The sequence below is a fragment of the Chiloscyllium punctatum genome, chromosome 21, assembly GCF_047496795.1.
Source record: "Chiloscyllium punctatum isolate Juve2018m chromosome 21, sChiPun1.3, whole genome shotgun sequence".
Classification (NCBI taxonomy): Eukaryota; Metazoa; Chordata; class Chondrichthyes; order Orectolobiformes; family Hemiscylliidae; genus Chiloscyllium; species Chiloscyllium punctatum.
The window spans coordinates 87,697,808-87,723,867 of record NC_092759.1 but is presented as its reverse complement, the minus strand read 5'-3'; the positions used below and the strand labels follow the sequence as shown (position 1 = coordinate 87,723,867).

General features: G+C 50.5%; 1 long non-coding RNA gene across 1 annotated transcript in view; it reads right to left on the bottom strand.

Annotated features, from left to right (window-relative positions):
* Nucleotides 1-7,337, bottom strand: part of LOC140492683 (uncharacterized) — a 108,454-nt gene extending 101,117 nt beyond the window's left edge. The window contains exon 1 of the long non-coding RNA XR_011963627.1: nucleotides 7,139-7,337. This is a non-coding gene — a long non-coding RNA (uncharacterized lncRNA). The remainder of the gene's footprint in view (nucleotides 1-7,138) is intronic.
* Between the last annotated feature and the right edge of the window lie 18,723 nt (nucleotides 7,338-26,060).

The following is a 26,060-nucleotide window of genomic DNA, read 5'->3' as shown; positions in this document are numbered from 1 at the left end:
GGGGGACACGCTCACACACAAAGCGAGGGGGGGACACGCTCACACACACAGCGAGGGGGGGCACGCTCACACACACAGCGAGGGGGGGACACGCTCACACACACAGCGAGGGGGGACACGCACACACACACAGCGAGGGGGGGACACGCACACACACACAGCGAGGGGGGGACACGCACACACACACAGCGAGGGGGGGACACGCACACACACACACAGCGAGGGGACACGTACAAACACACAGAGCGAGGGGACACGCACACACACACACAGCGAGGGAGGGACACGCACAAACACACACAGCGAGGGGACACGCACACACACACACACACACACACACACACAGCGAGGGGGGGACACGCACAAACACACACAGCGAGGGGGGGACACGCACAAACACACACAGCGAGGGGGGACACGCACAAACACACACAGCGAGGGGGGGACACGCACAAACACACACAGCGAGGGGGGGACACGCACACACACAGCGAGGGGGGGACACGCACACACACAGCGAGGGGGGGACACGCACACACACAGCGAGGGAGGGACACGCACACACACAGCGAGGGAGGGACACGCACACACACAGCGAGGGAGGGACACGCACACACACAGCGAGGGAGGGACACGCACACACACAGCGAGGGAGGGACACGCACACACACAGCGAGGGAGGGACACGCACACACACAGCGAGGGGGGGACATGCACACACACAGCGAGGGAGGGACACGCACACACACAGCGAGGGGGGGACACGCACACACACAGCGAGGGGGGGACACGCACACACACAGCGAGGGAGGGACACGCACACACACAGCGAGGGAGGGACACGCACACACACAGCGAGGGAGGGACACGCACACACACAGCGAGGGAGGGACACGCACACACACAGCGAGGGAGGGACACGCACACACACAAAGCGGGGGGGGGACACGCACACACACAAAGCGGGGGGGGACACGCACACACACACACACACACACACAGCGAGGGAGGGACACGCACAAACACACACAGCGAGGGGGGGGACACGCTCACACACACAGCGAGGGGGTGACATGCACACACACACAGCGAGGGGGGGACACGCACACACACATAGCGAGGGGGGGACACGCACACACACACAGCGAGGGGGGGACACGCACACACACACAGCGAGGGGGGGACACGCACACACACACAGCGAGGGGGGGACACGCACACACACACAGCGAGGGGGGGACACGCACACACACATAGCGAGGGGGGACACGCACACACACACAGCGAGGGGCGGACACGCACACACACACAGCGAGGGGGGGACACGGACAGACACACAGCGAGGGAGGGACACGCACAAACACACACAGCGAGGGAGGGACACGCACAAACACACAGAGCGAGGGAGGGACACGCACACACACAGCGAGGGAGGGACACGCACACACACAGCGAGGGGGGGACACGCACACACACAGCGAGGGTGGGACACGCACACACACAAAGCGAGGGAGGGACACGCACACACACAGCGAGGGAGGGACACGCACAAACACAAAGCGAGGGAGGGACACGCACACACACACACACACACAGCGAGGGAGGGACACGCACAAACACACACAGCGAGGGTACACGCACAAACACACACACACAGCGAGGGAGGGACACGCACACACACAGCGAAGGGAAGGACACGCACACACACAGCGAAGGGAGGGACACGCACAGCGAGGGGGGGGACACGCACACGCACAGCGAGGGGGGGACACGCACACGCACAGCGAGGGGGGGACACGCACACGCACAGCGAGGGGGGGACACGCACACGCACAGCGAGGGGGGGACACGCACACGCACAGCGAGGGGGGGACACGCACACGCACAGCGAGGGGGGGACACGCACACGCACAGCGAGGGGGGGACACGCACACGCACAGCGAGGGGGGGACACGCACACGCACAGCGAGGGGGGGACACGCACACGCACAGCGAGGGGGGACACGCACACGCACAGCGAGGGGGGGACACGCACACGCACAGCGAGGGGGGGACACGCACACGCACAGCGAGGGGGGGACACGCACACGCACAGCGAGGGGGGGACACGCACACGCACAGCGAGGGGGGGACACGCACACGCACAAAGCGAGGGAGGGACACGCACACACACAAAGCGAGGGAGGGACACGCACACACACAAAGCGAGGGAGTGACACGCACACACACAAAGCGAGGGAGGGACACGCACACACACACACACAGCGAGGGAGGGACACGCACACACACACAGCGAGGGGGGGACACGCACACACACACAGCGAGGGGGGGACACGCACACACACACAGCGAGGGGGGGACACGCACAAACACACACAGCGAGGGAGGGACACGCACAAACACACAGCGAGGGAGGGACACGCACAAACACACACAGCGAGGGAGGGACACGCACACACACAGCGAGGGAGGGACACGCACACACACAAAGCGAGGGAGGGACACGCACACACACACACACACACACAGCGAGGGAGGGACACGCACACACACACAGCGAGGGGGGGACACGCACACACACACAGCGAGGGGGGGACACGCACACACACACAGCAAGGGGGGGACACGCACAAACACACAGCGAGGGAGGGACACGCACAAACACACACAGCGAGGGAGGGACACGCACACACACAGCGAGGGAGGGACACGCACACACACAGCGAGGGAGGGACACGCACACACACAGCGAGGGAGGGACACGCACACACACAGCGAGGGAGGGACACGCACACACACAGCGAGGGAGGGACACACACAAACACACACAGGGAGGGAGAGACATGCACTCACAGTGAGGGAGGTTCACGTACACACACAGTGAGGGAGGGACACACACAAACACACACAGGGAGGGACAGACATGGACTCACGGTGAGGGAGGGACACACACAAACACACACAGGGAGGGAGGGACGCGCACAAACACACACAGGGAGTGAGGGACACGCACTCACAGCGAGGGAGGGACACACACACACACACACACACATATACACACACACACAGCGAAGGAGGGACACGCACAAAGACAAACACACACACAGAACAAGAGAGGGACATGCGCACACCCAACAAGGGGGAGACACATGCACCCACAGTGAGGGAGGGCCATGCACACACAGCGAGGGAGGGACATGCACACACATAGTGAGGGACACACACACACACACTGCGAGGGAGGGACACACACACACACACACACAGCGAGGGAGGGACACACACACACACACACACAGCGAGGGAGGGACACACACACACACACACACAGCGAGGGAGGGACACACACACACACACACAGCGAGGGAGCGACACACTCACACACAGCGAGGGAGGGACACACAGCGAGAGAGGGACACGCACACTCACACACCATCGGAGGGACACGCCCACACACAGCGAGGGAGGGACACACACAGCGAGGGAGGGACACACACAAACACACACAGGAAGGGAGGAACACACACTCAGTGAGGGAGTGACACAAACAAACACACACAGCGAGGGAGGGACACGCACAAACACAGACAGGGAGGGAGGGACACGCACAAACACAGACAGGGAGGGAGGGACACGCACTCACAGTGAGGGAGGGATGCGCACAAACACACACAGGGAGGGAGGGGGACACACTCACAGCGAGGGAGGGACGCGCACGAACACACACAGCGAGGGAGGGACACGCACAAACACACACAGGGAGGGAGAGACACGCACTCACAGCGAAGGAGGGACACGCACAAACACACACAGGGAGGGAGGGGGACACACTCACAGCGAGGGAGGGACGCGCACAAACACACACAGCGAGGGAGGGACACGCACAAACACACACAGGGAGGGAGAGACACGCACTCACAGCGAAGGAGGGACACGCAAAAACACACACAGGAAGGGAGGGGGACACACTCACAGCGAGGGAGGGACACGCACAAACACACACAGCGAGGGAGGGACACGCACAAACACACACAGCGAGGGAGGGACACGCACAAACACAGACAGGGAGGGAGGGACACGCACTCACAGTGAGGGAAGGACGCGCACAAACAGACACAGGGAGGGAGGGGGACACACTCACAGCGAGGGAGGGACGCGCACAAACACACACAGCGAGGGAGGGACGCGCACAAACACTCACAGCGAGGGAGAGACACGCACTCACAGCGAAGGAGGGACACGCACAAACACACACAGGGAGGGAGGGGGACACACTCACAGCGAGGGAGGGACGCGCACAAACACACACAGGGAGGGGGGGACACACTCACAGCGAGGGAGGGACGCGCACAAACACTCACAGTGAGGGAGGGACGCGCACAAACACTCACAGCGAGGGAGGGACGCGCACAAACACTCACAGCGAGGGAGGGACGCGCACAAACACTCACAGGGAGGGAGGGGGACACACTCACAGCGAGGGAGGGACGCGCACAAACACACACAGGGAGGGAGGGGGACACACTCACAGCGAGGGAGGGACGCGCACTCACAGCGAGGGAGGGGGACACACTCACAGCGAGGGAGGGACGCGCACCAACACACACAGCGAGGGAGGGACGCGCACCAACACTCACAGCGAGGGAGGGACGCGCACCAACACTCACAGCGAGGGAGGGACGCGCACCAACACTCACAGCGAGGGAGGGACGCGCACCAACACTCACAGCGAGGGAGGGACGCGCACCAACACTCACAGCGAGGGAGGGACGCGCACCAACACTCACAGCGAGGGAGGGACGCGCACCAACACTCACAGCGAGGGAGGGACGCGCACCAACACTCACAGCGAGGGAGGGACGCGCACCAACACTCACAGCGAGGGAGGGACGCGCACCAACACTCACAGCGAGGGAGGGACGCGCACCAACACTCACAGCGAGGGAGGGACGCGCACCAACACTCACAGCGAGGGAGGGACGCGCACCAACACTCACAGCGAGGGAGGGACGCGCACCAACACTCACAGCGAGGGAGGGACGCGCACCAACACTCACAGCGAGGGAGGGACGCGCACCAACACTCACAGCGAGGGAGGGACGCGCACCAACACTCACAGCGAGGGAGGGACGCGCACCAACACTCACAGCGAGGGAGGGACGCGCACCAACACTCACAGCGAGGGAGGGACGCGCACCAACACTCACAGCGAGGGAGGGACGCGCACCAACACTCACAGCGAGGGAGGGACGCGCACCAACACTCACAGCGAGGGAGGGACGCGCACCAACACTCACAGCGAGGGAGGGACGCGCACCAACACTCACAGCGAGGGAGGGACGCGCACCAACACTCACAGCGAGGGAGGGACGCGCACCAACACTCACAGCGAGGGAGGGACGCGCACCAACACTCACAGCGAGGGAGGGACGCGCACCAACACTCACAGCGAGGGAGGGACGCGCACCAACACTCACAGCGAGGGAGGGACGCGCACCAACACTCACAGCGAGGGAGGGACGCGCACCAACACTCACAGCGAGGGAGGGACGCGCACCAACACTCACAGCGAGGGAGGGACGCGCACCAACACTCACAGCGAGGGAGGGACGCGCACCAACACTCACAGCGAGGGAGGGACGCGCACCAACACTCACAGCGAGGGAGGGACGCGCACCAACACTCACAGCGAGGGAGGGACGCGCACCAACACTCACAGCGAGGGAGGGACGCGCACCAACACTCACAGCGAGGGAGGGACGCGCACCAACACTCACAGCGAGGGAGGGACGCGCACCAACACTCACAGCGAGGGAGGGACGCGCACCAACACTCACAGCGAGGGAGGGACGCGCACCAACACTCACAGCGAGGGAGGGACGCGCACCAACACTCACAGCGAGGGAGGGACGCGCACCAACACTCACAGCGAGGGAGGGACGCGCACCAACACTCACAGCGAGGGAGGGACGCGCACCAACACTCACAGCGAGGGAGGGACGCGCACCAACACTCACAGCGAGGGAGGGACGCGCACCAACACTCACAGCGAGGGAGGGACGCGCACCAACACTCACAGCGAGGGAGGGACGCGCACCAACACTCACAGCGAGGGAGGGACGCGCACCAACACTCACAGCGAGGGAGGGACGCGCACCAACACTCACAGCGAGGGAGGGACGCGCACCAACACTCACAGCGAGGGAGGGACGCGCACCAACACTCACAGCGAGGGAGGGACGCGCACAAACACTCACAGCGAGGGAGCGACACGCACAAACACTCACAGCGAGGGAGCGACACGCACAAACACTCACAGCGAGAGAGCGACACGCACAAACACTCACAGCGAGGGAGCGACACGCAGAAACACTCACAGCGAGGGAGCGACACGCACAAACACTCACAGCGAGGGAGCGACACGCACAAACACTCACAGCGAGGGAGGGACACGCACACCCACAGCGAGGGAGGGACACGCACAAACACTCACAGCGAGGGAGGGGCGCGCACAAACACCCACAGCGAGGGAGGGACACACACACCCACAGCGAGGGAGAAACACGCACAACCAAAGCGAGGGAGGGACACGCACACCCACAGCGAGGGAGGGACACGCACACCCACAGCGAGGGAGGGACACACGCAGTGAGGGAGGGACACACAGACACACACATACAGAGCGAGGGGAGGACACCATCACACACTGCAAGAGGGGCACACACACACACACACACACACTCACAGCAAGAGGGGCTCTCACACACACACACAGCGAGGGTGGGACACGCACACACACAGCGAGGATGAGATATGCAGACACAGCGAGGGTGGGACATGTGCTCAGAAAGCGAGAGGGGACACACAAACACAGCGAGGGGACACACATACACAAAGTGAGGGAGGGTGATACGCAGACATACGCACACACAAACACACACATACAGTGAGGGAGGGACACACACACACACTCTGAGGGAGGGACATGCTCATACACAGTGAAGGAGGGACATGCTCACACACAGTGAGGGAGGTACAAACACACACAGTTAGGAGAGTTACACACACACAGGGAGGGAAGAGGACACACACGTATACACACACAAACACAGAACAATGGAGGGACACGTGCACACACAGTGATGTGTCTCCTCGGACGTGTAATCGTCCAGCTCTCACTCCAGTCTGCTCCCTCACAGGGTCACCATCTCTGTGACTCCCAGGTACAACTAGGCCTCGATCCTCAGTGCGGATTTATATTCTCCCAGGTGTGAGTCAGCCTCAAGCTCCTGCTCCAAGTTGCTCCCTCACACGGTCACTCCCTCTGTGACTCGGTGCTGATTTTGAGCCTCCTGCTCTGCTTTTTATCCAAATCCAAGTCCCAGTCGGCCTTGACCCTCTGTGCTGATTTATATTCTCCCGCTCTGTGCTGCTCTCTCTCAGGTTCTCTCCCCTTGTGACTCCCAGGTCATGGTAGGAATCAAGCCTCAGCTGAGATTTATAACATCCCATTCCGCACTGCTCTCTTACAGGATCACCGTTGTGCCTGGAAGACAGTGGGAAAGAGGAGGATTAGACAGAGCAGAGAGTGTTACAGTGATTGAGGGAGCTGTAGGGAATGAAACAGGTTATCTGGGGAGCGAGGCAGACCTGCAGTAACTAAAGAATGTTACTGGAGCGAGAGTTGCAGACACTGAAGGCAAAGGAAATAGAGAGATGGTGGCTTGTTCATGACGGAGCTTTGTAGAGTCTAAAGGGCTTCAAAGTTTGGGAGAAGATTTGTAGCACGGGTGCTTGTTGTTGTGGTTCTATTCGCCGAGCTGGGAATTTGTGTTGCAGACGTTTCCTCCCCTGTCGAGGTGACATCCTCAGGGAGCCTCCTGTGAAGCGCTTCTGTGATGTTTCCTCTGGCATTTATAGTGGTTTGAATCTGCCGCTTCCAGTTGTCAGTTCCAGCTGTCCGCTGTAGTGGCCGGTATATTGGATCCAGGTCGATGTGCTTATTGATTGAATCTGTGGATGAGTGCCATGCTTCCAGGAATTCCCTGGCTGTTATCTGTTTGGCTTGTCTTATAATAGCAGTGTTGTCCCAGTCGAACTCACGTTGCTTGTCATCTACATGTGTGACTCCAAAGGATAGCTGGTCGTCTCGTTTCGTGGCTAGTTGGTGTTCATGGATGCGAATCGTTAGCTGTCTTCCTGTTTGTCATATGTAGTGTCTTGTGCAGTCCTTGCATGGGATTTTGTACACTACATTGGTTTTGCTCATGTTGGGTATCGGGTCCTTCGTCCTGGTGAGTTGTTGTCTGAGTGTGGCTGTTGGTTTGTGTGCTGTTATGAGTCCTAATGGTCGCAGTAGTCTGGCTGTCAGTTCAGAAATGCTCTTGATGTATGGTAGTGTGGCTAGTCCTTTGGGTTGCGGCATATCTTCGTTCAGTTGTCTTTCCCTGAGGCATCTGTGGATGAAATTGCGTGGAGTTTGACCCCACCCTGCAGCTCACCAATAGGGACCTTGTCACCACTGAGAAACCTACAAAAACAAAACGGACAGATAAACAGGTTTGACCTACAGAGAATGAAAACTTAAAGTAACAACACCCTCACATTCTATGGACTACCCAAAGTGCACAAACCAGACATCCCACTCAGAACCATCGTATCACTACCAGGGACACCATCACACAAACTGGCTAAAGAACTACAGCAGAAACTGAAACAACTGATCAGTGCGGATCCAGACACTCTGTACAATCGACACAGGAATTCTTGGACATCATCAGAAATACACATAGACAAGGAAGAAACTATGGTCTCATTTGATGTCACGGCACTGTTCACCTCTATCGACAAAACCCTAGCCAGAGGAACAATAGCCAACCTGCTGGACATACAGAACAGACAACAGGACGGTGAACTTATCAACAAAGACGGCATACTCAAACTACTGGACCTGTGCCTCACAACACACTTCACATTCAACAACCAAATATATGAACAAATCAACGGCACACCCATGGGCTCACCCATCTCTGGACTCATAGCAGAAGCGGTAATGCAAAGAATAGAACAAACAGTCTTACCGCAAATTCAACCCAAACTCTGGGTCAGATATGTGGATGACACCTTTGTAATCATTAAAAACACAGAAATAGAGAACACACACCAGATCATCAACGCCACACTCACAGGAATCCGATTCACTAGAGAGGAAGAAAAGGACAACCAACTCCCATTCCTAGACGTGATGGTACAGAGAACACCGACCGGAGAATTCACCACAAAGGTTTACAGGAAAGACACACACACAGACCAAGCCCTGAACTACGAAAGCAACCATCCCAACACACACAAAAGAAGTTGCATCAAGACACTGTTCAAAAGGGCCACAGCACACTGCAGAACACCAGAACTGCAAAAAGAGGAAGAAGAACACCTATACAATGTAATCGCCAAAAATGGATACCCCCACAATTTCATTAGGGATTGTCTGTATGGATTTGCTAGACATCTGTCCTCTAATATTGATGAGGGCAGTGCAGATGATGTGGTTTATATGGAGTTCATTAAGGTCTTTGACAAGGTCCCACACGGAAGGCTGGTCCAAAAGGGAAGATCCCATGGGATCCAAGGTAAGTTGGTAAATTGGCTCCACAATTGGTGGAGGGTTGGTTTTGTGATTGAAAGCCTTTGTCCAGCGGGTGTCCCACAGGGATCTGTGCAGGAGCCATTGCTGTTCATTATGGACATTAATCACTCGGATGTGAAAGCAGAAGGTAACATTAGTAGGTTTGCAGATAACATGAAAGGTGAGGATGTTGTCCACAGTGAGGGGGATGGACTCAGGCTACAGTCTGACATCGATCAGATGATAAACTGAGCAGAGTAATGTCAGATGGAGTTTACTTCTGATCACTGTGAGGTAATGCACTGTGGGAAGTCTAATAAATGAATGATATACATCATGAATGGTAGGTCCTCCTGGTGTACTGAGGAATACAGGGACCTTGGTGGGCAAGTCCCTGGATGTCTTAAGGTGTCAGCACAGGTAGACAGGGTGGGGGATACACCTGAACTGGGAGCAGGAGGGAGACCCACATCCTGGTGGGGAGCGTTTCTGGATCTGCTCGAGAGGATTTAAACTCGTCTAGCAGGGCTGTGTGACCCCAAAGAGTCGTAAGGCCAGAAAGAAAGTTGAGGCTGGTACAAATGTTCGAGAGAAGAATATAAGTAGACAAGGTAGGCAAGAACATAGCAGACAATTAGGGAAAACTGGTGGATTAAACTGCAGTTATTTCAATGCAAAGGGCCGGACAGATAAGGCAGATGAACCCAGAGCATGGATGGGAACATGGGATTGGGATCCCATAGATATTACAGAAACACAGCTGAGGGAGCAACAGGAGCAGCAGCTCAATGTTCCGGAGACAGATACTACAGGAAGGATAGAACAGGAGGGAAAACAGGAGGAGAGCTGGTGGGTTTGATTGGGGGAAAACATCCCAGCAGTACCTAGAGGGAGGATTCATGTAGGATCGCCCAGTTAAGCGATATTAGTGGAACTGAGAAATAAAAATTGGTCATTAGTTTTCTACGGTCGGACTACAGCGATAGGCAATGGGAGATTGAGGGGCAAATATGTCAGGAGATTTCAGATATCTCTTAGAATAATAGGGTTGTAATGATAGGGGATCTTAACCGTTCCAAACCTGGACTGGGATTGCTACTAAGTTAAGCATTTGAATGGAAGGAATTTGTTAAGTGTGTTCCGAAAACTCCCAGTCATTATGTAAGTGGCCTAAAATGGGGCTAAACCTGACCTCCCCTTGGGAAACAAGGTAGGGAACGGGACTGAGGTGTTAGTGGGGGAGCCCTTTGGAAAGTTATCATAATTGTATTAGTTTGAAAATAGCGATGGAAAAGGACAGGCCTGGTCCACAAGTTAAAGTTATTCAATGGAGCAAGATAGTATTAGACAGGAATTTTTAAAGTTGATCTGGGGAGGCTATTTGCAGATAAAGGGAAGTCTGGCAAGTAGGAATATTTTAAAACCGAGATAAAAGGAGCGTTCAGCGCCAGCGTGTTCCTGTTAGTGTGCAGCTCAATGCTGACTGAATTAGGAAACACTGGCTGAGATTCGAGGCTGTGGTCAAGAAAAAAGGGTCACATGTCAGATATAACTGGCTGACTCAAGGGAATCCCTTCAGGAGCATCGGGGCTGTAGGAATACACTTGGGATGGAAATCAGGAATGTAAAAAGGGGACAAGAGATCGCTTTGGCAGAGAAAGTCAAGGAGAATCCAAAGAGACTCTACAAGTGTATTAAGAGCAAAAGAAGAGCTCGGGACAAACCTGGTCTCCTTAATAATCAATGAAGGCAACAATGTGTGAAACTACAAGATCCAAAACAAATATTTCACTTTGGAACTTACTGTGGATAAAGACTGGGGCACTCAGGGAACTAAACAGTGTTTGGCCTGACCACTATTGGAATACTGTGTGTAATTCTGGTCTCAATGCCATCGGAAGGATGTTGTGGAACATGAAAGGTTTCAGAAGAAATGACCAAAGATGTTGCCAGGGTTGGAGGGTTTGTGCTTCAGGGAAAAGCCTGAATAAGCTGGAGCTGTTTTCACTTGAACATGGGAGGCTGAGGAGTTAACCGATAAAAGGTGTTTAAAATCATGATGGTCATCGACAGGGTCAATAGACAAGGTCATTTCCCCAGGCGAGAGAAACTTTTCAAAGGGGTCTAAAGGACAACTGGCTCCTGCAGAGTGGATGGAATAAGCTGCCAGAGCAAATAGTGGAGGCTGATAGAAATACATTTCAAAGGCATGTGGATGGGTGTATGAATAGCAAAGGTTTAGAGGGATATTGGGAAAATTGTGGCAAATGTGACTAGAAACGTCATGCAGGAGTTGGTCTGAAGGGCCTGTTTCCGTGCTGAACATCTCTATGACTCAATGTCTTCAAATGAGTCCACATTATAGAAAAGGAGGTGCTGGAGGTTTTAAAACTCAAAAGGTAGATAAATCCCCAGGACCTGATCAAATGGCTCTCAGGACATTGTGGGAAGCTGGTGAAGAAATTGTAGGACCCCTAGCAGAGATATTTGTATCATAGAGTGCTATGTGTGATAGGCTGTTAGACTGGAGGGTGGCATTGTGGACAGTGAAGAAGGTTTCCTGAGATTACAAAGGGATCCTGATGAAATGTGTGAACGGCTGAAAAACTGTCGATGGAGTTCAATCTGAATAAATGCGAGGTAATGCATATGGTACAACAAACACGGGCAGAGCTTATACAATTAATGGCAAGACCTTCAGTAGTGTTGTAGAACAGAGAGAACTCAGGGTTCAGCTACATAATTCTTTGAGGTTTGCAACATGGAGATACAAGATAGTTTAAAAAAAGGTGCTTGCCTCACTTGCTTTCATTGCTCAGCCCTTTGGATATAGGAGTTGGGAAGGCGCATTGAGATTATACAGGTCATTGGTGAGTCCTCTTCTGGAATACTGTGTCCAGTTCTGGTCGCCCAGTTATAGGAAGGATGTTATTCAGCTGGAAAGGGTTGGGAGGAGATTTACTGGGATGTGGCTGGGTACGAAAGGCTTCAGTATAAAGAAAGGCTGAATAGGTTGGTATTTTTCACTGAAACCTGAATGTTGACAGATGACCGCATGGAAGTTTATAAAATCATGAGCGGGATAGATAGAGTTAATGGGAGTTGTCTTTTCCCATGGACAGAGGAGTTTCAAGACAAGGCACTACATTTTTAAGTTTAGACGAGAGACATATGAAAAAAAAGACACGAGAGGCACATTGTTACACAAAGGGTGGGTTGTGTGTGAAATGAACTTCCCAAGGAAGGGGTGAACATGGGGACAATTACAATGTTTAAAAGACATTTGGATTAGTACAGGAATTGGAAAGATTTGAAGGGATATGATCCAGAAACAGGCAGGTGGGACGGGATCATTTTTCGAGTATGGTTAGCATTAACTGAACAGTGCGGTATAACTCTATGACTATGATTATAATGCTGTGTCATTAATTAAGAAAGGCTGAAAGAGAAAGCCAGGGAACTATAGACTGATGAGTGAGACATCAGGGTGGGTCAGTTGTTGGAGGTCATTCTGAGAGGTAGGCCTTACATGCATTTGGAAAGATAAGGCCTGATTACGGACAGCCAGCATGGCTTTGAGCGTGGGATAACATGTCTCACAAACTTGACTGGAGTTTGCTCAAGATGTGACCAAAAAGATAGACAAAGGCAGAGCAACAGACGTTGTTTCTGGCTTCCGCAAACCCTTGTTCAGTGGGTAACATGATACATTGGTTAGTAAGAGTAGATCACAAGGGATCAGGGAGAGCTAGCCAACTAGATACAAAATGGGATGACAGTGGGAGACAGAGGGTGGTGGAAGAGGGTTGTTTTTCAGACTGGAAGCCTCTGACCAGCTGTGTGCTGTCAGGATTGGTGCTGGGGCCACTGTTGTGCACCATTTACATAAGCAATCTGAGTGAAAATATAGGAGTCCCTGTTATTATGTTTGTGGATACCAAGATTAGTTGAAGAGTGGGCAGGGAATATAGTTATCGAAGGAGATGTTAATCAACTGGGCCAGTGGGCCAAGGAATGAAAGATGGAATTTAATTCAGGTGTTGGATTTAGATCAGACAAACCAGGGAGGACTAACACAGTTAATGGTCGGGCCCTGGACAGTGTTGTAGAAAAGGGAGAGACCTAGGGGTGCAATTACATTGTTCCTTGGACTGGCATCACAGGGCCACAGGGTGTTGAAAGCGGCAATTGGCACACTTGTCTTCATTGGTCAGAGCATTGAGTACATGAGTTGGAGATATTGGTAACATTGACATCGATATTTCTCCTGGGCAGGGGAGGCCACGGGGTGATGTTATAACGGTTTATAAAACCATGTAGGGCCAAAGTAAGGTGAATTGCCAAGGGTAGGTGAGTCCAAAGCTGGAGGCATAAACGTGAGGTGAGACAGCAAGGATTTAAAGATGGAGCTGAGGGGCAACATTTTCCACAGAGGATGGTGCATAGACGGAATGGACTGCCAGAGGAAATGGTAAAAACAAGTACAATTACAACATGGAAAAGACACTTGGGCAGGTACATGGAGAGGAGAAGGTTCGAAGGGGTATGGGCCAAACACAGGCAAACCCGACTCATTCCATTTAGGAAACCTCGGCCGAAGAGTCATGCCGCACAGAAACAGACCGATGTCTCCAGTTGTTGGAGGAGGAGACTATCAAGACAAGGCATGTTGTAGAGACTGAAGCAAGTTGCAGCGATACGGATGGTCATCTGGACTGGAGGTTTCAAATATGTGAAATAATTGGGGAGAGGGGAGGAGATAACAGAGATAGGAACTGTTATAGGAGTTAGAATGATTGAAGACACTGGCCCTCAATACAAGCCATAGATACAGTGTTGGAGAGGGAACAGGGAATAGAAAGATCCCAGGCAGCATTACTACCCTCTCCTGGGAGGCCTGCTTTCCCCTCAGTTGTTCTGATGCTCCCTAAGAAAGCACAGGCCTGGACTGATAACTGGGGATTCCGATGCTGTCTCATTACAACAAAACTTGCAGCAGGCATGGTGATTGAGCCTGGGGTGTGTCTGTAATGTGCTCCCACTCCAGCACTTTATGTCACGTCTTGTTAGCTGATGTTTGGATCCCCCTTATTACTTTCTGCTCTGTGCACTGGAATGATCTTACCTGGCAGCAGGATTTATTGAAGACTCCCTGACTTTGTCTTTCTGGCTGACCAACCTTCGTCCCAACCAGCAGTTGGCAAGTCTATTGAGTCAGGAACTCCATGAGTACCTGTAGAAGACACAGAAATAGGCAGAATGGGAAATTAGACTAATGCTTTGAGGGTTACACATATAGAATGGCACTGAGCCCACAGAGATCTGGAAAATCCCTGTCTCCATTCCTGACCTGTGCTGCCTCATCTCTCTGGAGTGGAGAATTCTGTTGGCTCATGATCTGGAGTACCTTCAAGAGCGAGAGCCGCTGACAGAGGCAGCAATTAGACCCATACAGTGAGGGATACCACATGGAGAGTCACATCACCAGAGTGCCGGATCAAACAATTGTGCAGGAAGAAAGGGTTTTGATTCATGTTGCACTGGGGTATACAAACTGTGACCAGGCGAAGTGATGGCCTAGTGGCATTATTGTGTGACAATTTATGCAGAAACTCAGTAAGTGTTCTCTGGACACAGGTTCAACTCCCACCATTGCAAATGACTGAATGTGAAGTAAATGCTTCAAAAACGATGTAATTAAAAAAACTGTAAGTGAGTATTAAACAATTGCTGATGTTAAGAAAAAGTCATTGGGTACATTAATGTCTTTAGTGAAGTAATCGAAGATGGGACTGGGATATCACAGGTATTACAGAAACAACAGCTGAGGGAGGGACAGGACAGGCAGCTCAATGTTCCAGGGGACAGATGCTGCAGGAAGGACAGAAGGGGAGCTGAGAGAGGAGGAGAGCTGCTGGTTCTGATTGGGTGAAACATCCCAGCAGGACTGAGAGAGGATATTCCTGCAGGACCGCCCAGTGAAGCTGTGTTCGTGGAATTAATCAATAACAATGGGTCTTCCCTTTCCTCTGATTGTTCTACAGACCCCGAGAGCCCCGCCCACCTGCTCCTTGACCTTCTCAAGATGGCGGCCGTGACCCTGGACCACTTCCCTGATCAGAGATCGCCACCTCCTTACCCGGGCCTGGAGGGTCTTTTTCGAGTTATTTTTAACCTGTGTCCAGGACTTGTGAAATCTCTCCGCTCCTTTCTCCCAGCGAGGCTCCCACACGCCGTCTCTGAGCGCCGCTCTTTGAAACCGATCGCAGCCGCTGCCAGAAAAATCAGCTCCATGTCGATCTTTCTCCGTGACCTGTTCAATGTGACACTGCGCATGCTCTGCATGGAAACCAAACTGCGCGTGCGTCTGAGGTTATCAGTGAGTTTACAGAGAATATTCATATCTGCACAGGATCATGGGTGAAATAACAGTCATTAACAATTGCTCTGTCGAGTTACATTCATTGAGATGATAAGTATGCAAATAGATTGTTTGGTCCAATTTAACCAGGTATATAAATTACCAATCGTCCTGGGAGTTTGAAAATAAGTTTCTTACTCGAGTTGTGTAAACCGACCTGTAAATTATTCACGCCGACCTATGAATTATTCTCAGCTCGTCCCCCTACACTATTGCAAAACCACCCATGTGTTTATCTAAGGATTGTTTAAATCTCCCTAATGTACGTTATCCAATTTACATCTCAAATATTTCTTAAAAATCTCACATTGATTCATGGGAGATGCTTAATGCTCCACTATATAGTGAGAATGATCAATCCTGAAGCGTTCACTCTCCGAGAATGCTTTGGCCCCGCTCCTCACTCACTCCGGTTAGACGACCGGCTGCTGCTCGGTCCTCCTGTTCCGCCCCTTCCTCCCAATTGCAGAGTTGATTCAGGCACGACTCAGCAGGCTAAGGGACAAGGGAAGTTACAGTCGATGCCTTGTGATGTGGTGAAAATATACCGAATCTTGGATCGAGAGGCCTGAGTTCATTTCACAGCTTGTGCCGGTGTGTGTAATAACGTATTTATTTTAAAAAAGCAAGGGAAGGCAGGAACAGTGTAAAAACAATAGAACATGCAAACAATATGGTGGGGCTCTCAATGCTCTGGTGATTTTAGTCTTTACCATGTGTTTCAGGGCCCCAGTGCATCCCAGTACAGACTGTGCCACTCCTCTTTGTGCACAGCCAGATACCACGATTGTGGGGCAAAGTGATGTGGTGGGGTACAGATTCTGGATTAGTGGTGCTGGAAGAGCACGGAAGTTCAGGCACCATCCGAGGTGCAGTAAAATCGACGTTTCGGGCACAAGCCCTTCATCAGGAATAAAGGCAGAGAGCCTGAAGCATGGAGAGATAAGCTAGTGGATGGTGGGGTTGGAGAGAACGTACCATAGAGTACAATAGGTGAGTGGGAGAGGGGATGAAGGTGATAGGTCGGGAGCAGTCGGAGAATGGAGTGGACAGGTGGAAAAGAAGATAGGCAGGTAGAACAAGTCAGGACAAGTCACTGGGACAGTGCTGAGCTGGAAGTTTGGAACTGGGATGAGGTGGGGGAAGGGGAAATGAGGAAACTGTTGAAGGTTGCCTTGGGGTTGAAGAGTTGCAAGGCGGAAGAGGATGCATTCTTCCTCCAGACATCTGGTGGTGAGGGAGCGGCGGTGAAGGAGGCCAGGACCTGCATGTCCTCGGCAGAGTGGGAGGGAGAGTTGAAATGTTGGGCAGCCTCCTGTACTGTTCCAATACAACACAATGGGAGCTCAGGGACAGCAAATCATCTTTCAATTCAGCCCTTTGTAACCCCAGAGTCAAAATGGACGTCAGCAGTTTCTGAATGAACAGACAGTTGTCAGAATCTGGAACGTTCCACCTGAAATGGTGCTGGAATTTGAGTCCACAAGGAAATTCAATGAGAAATTTCAATGAGAGAATTGGAAGTAGGGAATTTACAGATTAACGTTATAAACTGGATGATTGAGACTAAATCTGACAGTTCCTGCAAAAAGACGAGGTGTAATTTGGATAAATCTGTGCTCTCTCTCAGGCCAATACCTCCTTCCACAGCTGCAGGGCTAAGAATTGAACTCATACCCCAAGGGTGATCCAACCACGAACTTGAACATATTTCTGCTTTTGGCTTGACAAAAATATTGAAGATATTTTCCCACAGACAGAGCAGACAAACCTTTTTCGTTCCACAGTTAAATGCCAATGATATTCAGATCCTGATGACTCCGCTGACTGTAGAAACTTGTTTATTGAGATCCCAGTCTCAATTATTCTCAATTAATATTCTATAAAATGAATTCACAAAACAAAGCTCAATCAGTGCAAGATGAACAGCGAAGGTAAACACTTCTCTTGGTATGTGTTTGATGTGTAAATGCTCCTCTTCAAATCACCCCGCCCCCACCCAGGAAGAGGACACGTGCATGCTCCTTGCTGTACCTTGCCCCAAATAAAGATGGTGGCTATAACCCAGGACCTCTCACTGCCTGAGGCCCAAGCCATCTTCCCCTTTGCTGCAAACGTGGGACCAAGAGTTTCTAATTCAGACTAACTATCTGCACAGAGTGTAACTAAACCCTCCCAGTCTACACTGATACATTTCATCCGGTTTCTGCTGCCACTCTCCCCTTTCCGCCTCCTACACACACCATGGGTTCCCGCGGGTCCAGTGACACTTCCTCAGAACCGATGACAGCTGGGAAAATTAGAATCCCTTCAGGAAACAGGCCCTTTGGCCCAACAATTCCACACCCACCCTCCGAAGTTTATCCCACCCAGACCCATTCTCCTATTCTATTACTCTCCATTTCCCCCGAACTAATGCACATCCCTGAACACTACAGGAACCTTAGCTGGGCCAATTCACCGAACCTACAGATCTTTGGGCTACAGGAGATAGGGGTTAAAGAGTAAATAATAGGTGGGGACAGAGCCCAAAGAGACACAGGAACAATTGGAAAGATAAAGGAGTGGGAAGGTGGAAATCTGTTAATGGAGGAGACAGGAACCTTCTAGCATCTCAGTGGCAGTGGTGGAAATGGTGGCTGATGATCTACATTGTGCCTGCAAAAAAGACCCTGAGCTTCCAGTTGCCGGCTCTTTAACACACAAGACTGTTCCCTGTCCAACATCTCTGTCTCATGCTTACTGCAGTGTTCCAGTGAAGTTTGATGCAAGCTGGAAGAACACTCCAGAACATACCAAATGGCTTCCTATTTCAAGGACTGCAATCTCCCCTCACATGTGGTTAACAATGCCCTCCAGTATATCTCCTCCACTTCCCACACCACTGCCCTTGAACCCCACCCCATCAAATGCAACAAAGATGGAATCCCCCCATCCTCACCTTCCATCCATATACAACACATCATCCTCTGCTCTTTCCACCATCAGATCCAACCACCTGAGATATATTTCCCTCCCCACCCCTTTCAGCATTCCACAGAGACCATACCTTTTGTGACTTCCACGTTAGATCCACACTCCCCACCAACCCACCCTCCACTCCAGGCACCTTCGCTTGCCACTGCAAGAGATGGAAAATCTTTGCCCAAACCTTCCCTTTAACTCCATCCAAGGCACCACTGAATCCTCCCACATCCAGCAGAGATTTCCCTGCCCACCCAAACACCTCACCTAGTGTGTCCCTTGCTCTCGGGACGCCAAATTGTGGAATATTTCAGGGAACATTTCTGGGACACATGCACCAACCAACCCCACCGCCCTGTGGCCGACCATTTCGGCTATCCCCGACTCCCTCCGCCACCAGGCTGCCAAGGACATGCAAGTCCTCCATCCCCAAATCCGAGCCACCCAACATCTGGAGGAAGAACACCTCATCTTCCACTTTGGGAACTTTCAACCACACGGCATCAAGGTTTCCTCATCTCCCCTCCCCCAACTTATCTCAGATTCAACCCTCCAACTCGGCACTGGCCTCTTGAACAGTCCCACCTGTCCATCTTCATTCCCAATGGTCCATTCCACCCTCTCACCACTACCCTCCATCTACAACCACCTATTGCCTCCCTAGCTCCCTTCCCTCCAACCCCAAACACCCCTCCCTATTTATCTCTCAGCCATATTCCACCACCCACATTTCTGATGAAGTGCTGACATTCCTAATACGTCAATTCTCCTGCTCCTTGGATGCTGCCTGAGTGCTGTGCTTTTCCAGCATCACACTTTAACACAAGCTGGAAGAACAACACTTCATCTTCCACTCGGGGACCCTGCAACCCTCTGGCTTCAACATCAAATTCAATAATTTTAGGTCCTGAATTCTCCCACGTCCTAGTGTCTTTGCCCCCTACCCCACATACCAGGCCTTGTTATTACGTAGCCTGCCATTACACACTACCTATGGTTAGCCACTCACAGTCCCCAGAAACAGCTATTCACCCTCCCCCTGTCCGATCGTTATTCACTCCTTTGTCCAACTGCTCCTATCTCTCTCTTTGGACTCTATCCCCCCCCTATCATTTACTCCTTAACCCCTACCTTCTGCATAAAAACAGACTTTTTTTCTTAGTAACATCAGTTCCTGAGGAAGCGTCACTGGATCGAAAATGCGAACTGATTTCTTATCACAGATGCTGCCAGATATGCTGAGCATTTCCAGTACCTTCTGGTTGTTGTGTGTGATTTACAGCATCCGAAGTTCTTAAAATTAAGATGGGTTTCTCTTTATGGAGAGTTAGCAGAAGTTCAGACAATTCTCCTTGGAGCTGAGAAGGTTAAGCAATGAATTCGACCAGGAGTTGATTTGTTTCCAGGGTATTTCATTTACAGAGAGAAACAGTGAGAAATTTTTAATGTCACAACTTTTAGTAACTATTTTCGGGTAACTGGCAAATAATGCAGAGGAAAAATGTGAAGATTATTTTACTCACTAAGTTCTTAGCATCTGGAACAGTTTAAAAGACAGCTGGATGCATTACCCGGAGTATCTAATTCAGGTCCAGCAGACGGAAACAGTGTTTTTCAACCTTCCCAGTCCACACTAACTCCATCTCTCTCCCAGTATCTGCTGTCTCTCCCACTCCTTCATATTCAGTCCCCCCTCACAGTGACACTGCGCCTGCAAAGCTGATTGTCATGTGTTGGCCTGCTGGACCCACCCCTCATTCACTCCCATTGGCTGGAGGATCACACCAACTCTCCTATTGGTCTGAAGCTGTGTCAATCAGCCAGGCCCCATTGTGACATGAGTGGTGGGATCCTCCCAGGTGCATCAAAGGCTGAGGGGTGACCTCATCGAGGTTTATAAAACCATGAGGGGCCTGGCTGATAAATAGACAAATAGGATAAATAGACAAGGTCATTTCCCTGGGGTCGGGGAGTCCAGAATGAGAGGGCATAGGTTTAAGATGAGAGGGGAAGAATTTAAAATGGATCTGAGGGGCAATTTCTTTTCCCACCGAGGTTGGTGCGTGTATGGAATCTTCTGTCAGGAAGTGGAGGATGTTGGTATAATTAAACCATTTGGTATCTGGATGGGTATATGAATAGGAAGGGTGTAGAGTGATATGTGCCAAGTGTTGGCAAATGGGATTAGATTAGGTTGGGATATCTGGTCAGCATGGACCAGTTTAACCAAAGGGTTTATTTTCATGCTATACATCTCTACAGCTCTGTCCTGTGATGAGCTTCATCATTCACAGTGAATGGGTCAGTATCACAGAATATATGGGCTGGGGGCTATTCAGCCCATTGGGGCTGTACTCTCTCCCTCTGGAGATGGTGCCAGTCTATCCCAACTCACCTCCCATTGGACATCGCCCTCCAAATCCTTCCTTAAAAAGGTTAAATTTCAAATTTGTTTTGACAATAACTACTGTATCTGCATCCAGCTGTCTTTTAAACTGTTCCAGATGCTAAGAACTTAGTGAGTAAAATAATCTTCACATTTTTCCTCTGCATTATTTGCCAGTTACCCGAAAATAGTTACTAAAAATTGTGACATTAAAAATTTCTCACTCTGTCTCTCTGTAAATGAAATTCCCTGGAAACAAATCAACTCCTGGTCGAAATCACTGCTTAACCTTCTCAGCTCCAAGGAGAATTATCTGAACTACTGCTAACTCTCCATAAAGAGAAACCCATCTTAATTTTAATTTATTAGTGTCATAGAGATATACAGCACAGAAACAGACCCTTCAGTCCAACTTGTCCATGCCGACCAGATATCCTAAAATTAATCTCGTCCCATATGCCAGCACTTGGCCCATAGCCTTCTAAACCTTTCCCAATAACATATCCAATGAGATGCCTTTTAAATGTTGTAACTGTACTAGCCTCCACACTTTCTCTGGAGCTCATTCCATACACATACTACGTTCAGCTTGAAACTTTGCCCTTAATATCCCTTTTCAATCTTTTCCCTCACGCCTGTGCTTTCTAGTTTTGGACTCACCTAAACAGGAATAAGACCCTGGCTGTTTACCCTATCCATGTCCCTCACGATTTGATCAACCTCTATGGTCACCTCTCAGCATCCGATTCTCCAGTGAAAACAGCCTCAGTCTATTCAGCCTCTCCCTATAGCTCAATCCCTCAACCCTGGCAACACCTTTGCATCTTTTCTGAATCCTTTCAAGTTTCACAATATCATTCCAATAGCGGCGAGACCAGGACTGAAAGCAGAATTCCAGAAGTGGCTGAATGAATGTCCTGTCCAGCCGCACACTGACGTCACAACTCCTGTACTCAATGCACAGACCAATAAAAGCAAGTACACCAAACACTTTCTTCACTACCCTGCCTATCTATGATTCCACTTTCAAGGAATTATGAACCTGCACTCCAAGATCTTTGTTCAGCAACACTCCCCAGGACCTTCCCATTAAGTGTAGAAGTCCTGGCCTGATTTGCTTATCCAAAATACAGAACCTCACATATATCTAAATTAAACTGCATCTGCCACTCCTCAGCCCATTTGATCGGAGTCTCATTGTACTCTCGGGTAACTTTGCTATCCATTGCACCTCCAATTTTGGTATCTATTGTAAACCTACTAACCATAGCTCCTATATTCACATAGAAATCATTTATATAAATGGCAAAAAGCAGTGGACTCAGTACCCAGCCTGACAGCATATTGCTCATCACAGGCTTCCAGTCCAAAAAGCACCCTCCACTATGACACTGACTGCTCAGCAAGGTTAGAGCTCATGGCATACAGGGAGAACTAACCATTTGGATACAGAACTGGCTCACAGACAGAACACAGAGGGTGGTGATGGAGGGTTGCTTTCAAACTGAAGGCCTGTGACGAGTGGAGTGTTACAAGGATCACTGCTGGATCCACGACCTTTCGTCATTTATATCAATGACTTGGATGTGAACATAGGAGGTTTAGTTAGTGAGATGACACCAAAACTGGAGGTGTAGTGGACAGTGAAAAAGGTTACCTCAGAGTACAATGGGATCTTGATCAGATGGGTGAATTGGCTGAGGAGTGGCATTTTGGGAAAGCAAATCTTAGCAAGACGTATACACTTAATGGTAAGGTCCTGAGGAGTGTTACTGAACAAAGGGACCTTGGAGTGCAGATAGATACGATAGTGAAAGCGGCATTTGGTATGCTTGCCTTTATCGGACAAAGTATTGAGTACAGAAGTTGTGAAGTCATGTTGTGGCTGAACAGGATATTGGTTAGGCCACTTTTGGATCGTTGCGTACAAATATGGTCTCCGTCCTATTGGAAGGATTTTGTGAAACTTGAAAGGGTTCAGGAAAGATTTACAAGAACGTTGCCAGGATTGGAGGATTTGAGCTAGGCTGGGGGGTTGAATAGATTGGGGCAGTTTTCCCTGCTGCGGAGGCTGAGAGGTGATGTTATCTATGTATATAAAAACATGAGGTGTATGGATCGGATAAATACACAAAGACTTTTCCCTGGCGTGGGGGATCCCAGCAGTAGAGGGCATAGGTTTATGGTACGAGGGGAAAGACTCTAAAGAGACTTGAGAGACAACGTTTCCACACAGAGGGTGGTACGTGTATGGAATGAGCTGCCAGAGGAAGTGGTGGAGGCCATTACGATTGCAACATTGAAAAGGCATCTTCATGTGTATATGAATAGGAAGGATATGGGCCGGGTGCTGACAGGTGGGACTAGATTGCATTGGGATATCTGATCAGCACGTACTGGTTGGACTGACAGATCTCTGTTTCTGTGCTGTCCATCTACGACTCTTTGACCTTCCAGCCAATTCCGTATCCAAACAGCGAGTTCCGCCAGAATTCTATGGTATTGAACCTGCTAACCAGTGTGTTATGTGAAACCTTGTGTCTTTCTCAAGTCCAAGTTAATGATTTCAATGCACAAAGCCATGCTGACTCTCTCTAATCATTTCTTGTTTTTCCAATGACACGTAAATCCTGTCGCTGAGAATCCCTTCCAACAACTTATATGCCACTGACTTCAGGCTCACCGGTCTCTAGTTCCCTGGCTTTTCCTTACCACCTTTCTCAAATAATGGCGCCCATCCTCCAGCACCTCACCTGTGGCGATCGACGATACAAATATCGCAGCGAGGGGCCCAGCAAAAGCTTCCCTAATTACCCACAATGTTCTGGGATACACCTGATCAGATTCCAGGGATTTATCCATCTTTATGTATTTAAAGACATCCAGTACCTCCTCCTCTGTAATATGTACACTTGCCAAGTTATCACTATTTATTTCTCCAACTTCTCTAACTTCCATATCCCGTTTCAGTAAAAACTGACATGAAATACTTACAGAATCTCTCCCACCTCCTGCTGTTCCATAGACGATCTTGTTGATCATTGAGGGTTGCTATTCTCTGCCTAGTTATTCTTTTGTCTTTAGTGTATTTGTAGAATCTCTTTGGATTCTCCTTAAACCTATTTCCCAAAGCTATCTCATGTCCCCTTTTTTGCCTCCTGGTTTCCCGAGAGTATACTCCTACTGCCCTTATAGTCCTCTAGGGATTCACATAAACACAGTGGTCTGTACCTGCCATATCCTTCCTTCATTTTCTTGACCAGAGCCTCAATTTCGCAGGTCATGCAGCATTCTCGAAGCCTCCCAGCCTTGGCCTTAACAGGAACATACTGTTTGTGTACTCTCATTGATGAAGGTCTATGGAGGCAATGGCAGATGAGGACAGAAACAATCATTATCAGTAAAGAGGTAGTGTTGGGAAAGGGAACAACTCATCCTTATCTCTATAATTCCTCTCGAGCCTCAGAACGATCGCTATCTCTGCATCAAAGACATCTCAATCTCTGCAACATCCTCCAATCTCTAATCTCCACCAGTCTCAACACACTCTCTATCTTTAATCTTGTCCCCCCTCACAAATCTCTGTGATGTGCCTTTCTTTAATTCCAGCCTTCAGGATAACCCATTTCTATTTCAGATTCCTGCACCCAGAGCTCCACAATGTCCCGCTTAACCTCTGTCACATTTTCCTCCAAAAAACATTAATTATTCACGTATCATCTATTCTAATATCACCTTCTCTGACCTGGTTTCTATTGTGGCTTGTCATATTCCTATATTATGTATCTGTGGTCTACACGACAGAAAACGGTTTTGTGGTCCATCGGGTTTATGCTGTAAAGAAATCTCCCAGCTAACTATTTTAATCCCATTTTCCAGCACAGTGCACATAGACCTAAATAGATTTTAAATGCCATCGAGATTTCTTCCAGACAGTGAGGTTTAGTGCAACTGTTGCTCTATGCCATCACCCACAGGGTTCAGAGCAGCTGGGTCTGTGTGAACCACAGATCGCCCACACATTGTGAAGGATGGCAGGGTCCCTGAGAGGGGGCACTGGAGATTTACCAGGATGGTTCAAGGAATGTGGGATTTTAGTTGGAGAATTTGTGTGGCTTTTTTAACATTAATTGTTCATGTGACATGTGTGTTGCTAATACATATCAAGAAAAACCAGCCACAATTAATGGACTCTCCTTTTCAACCTCTCCCCTTACCTGTGCTGTGGTAATATTCAGGTTAACCAATACCAGATATCTCTCTCTAATGAGAGAGCAGTCCTATGGTCTTGGAGGACAATGCTGACTTGATCTTTTACACAGTGATGCCACTGTGCCTTGAGGGTGGGGAAAGGGAATGCTGAAGGTGGTGGATGGGAAACCACTCAGATACAAGTGCTTTATCCTGGAGGATGTTCACTTTCTTTAATATTGTTGGGGGGGGGGGGGTGCACTGATGCAGGCAAGTGGAGAATGTTCCAAAACAATCCTGATGTGTGCCTTACAGAGAGCAAACAGACATTGGGGAATCAGGGGTTTGGGGAAACTGAGGAGTTCTCCTTGTAGCAAAGGAAATTTGGGGAGCTGTGACAAAGCGGTTTACAAAAGTTACACGTTGTAATAATAAACCTTACACCCGTCAGCTCATTATACAAGGATTACAGG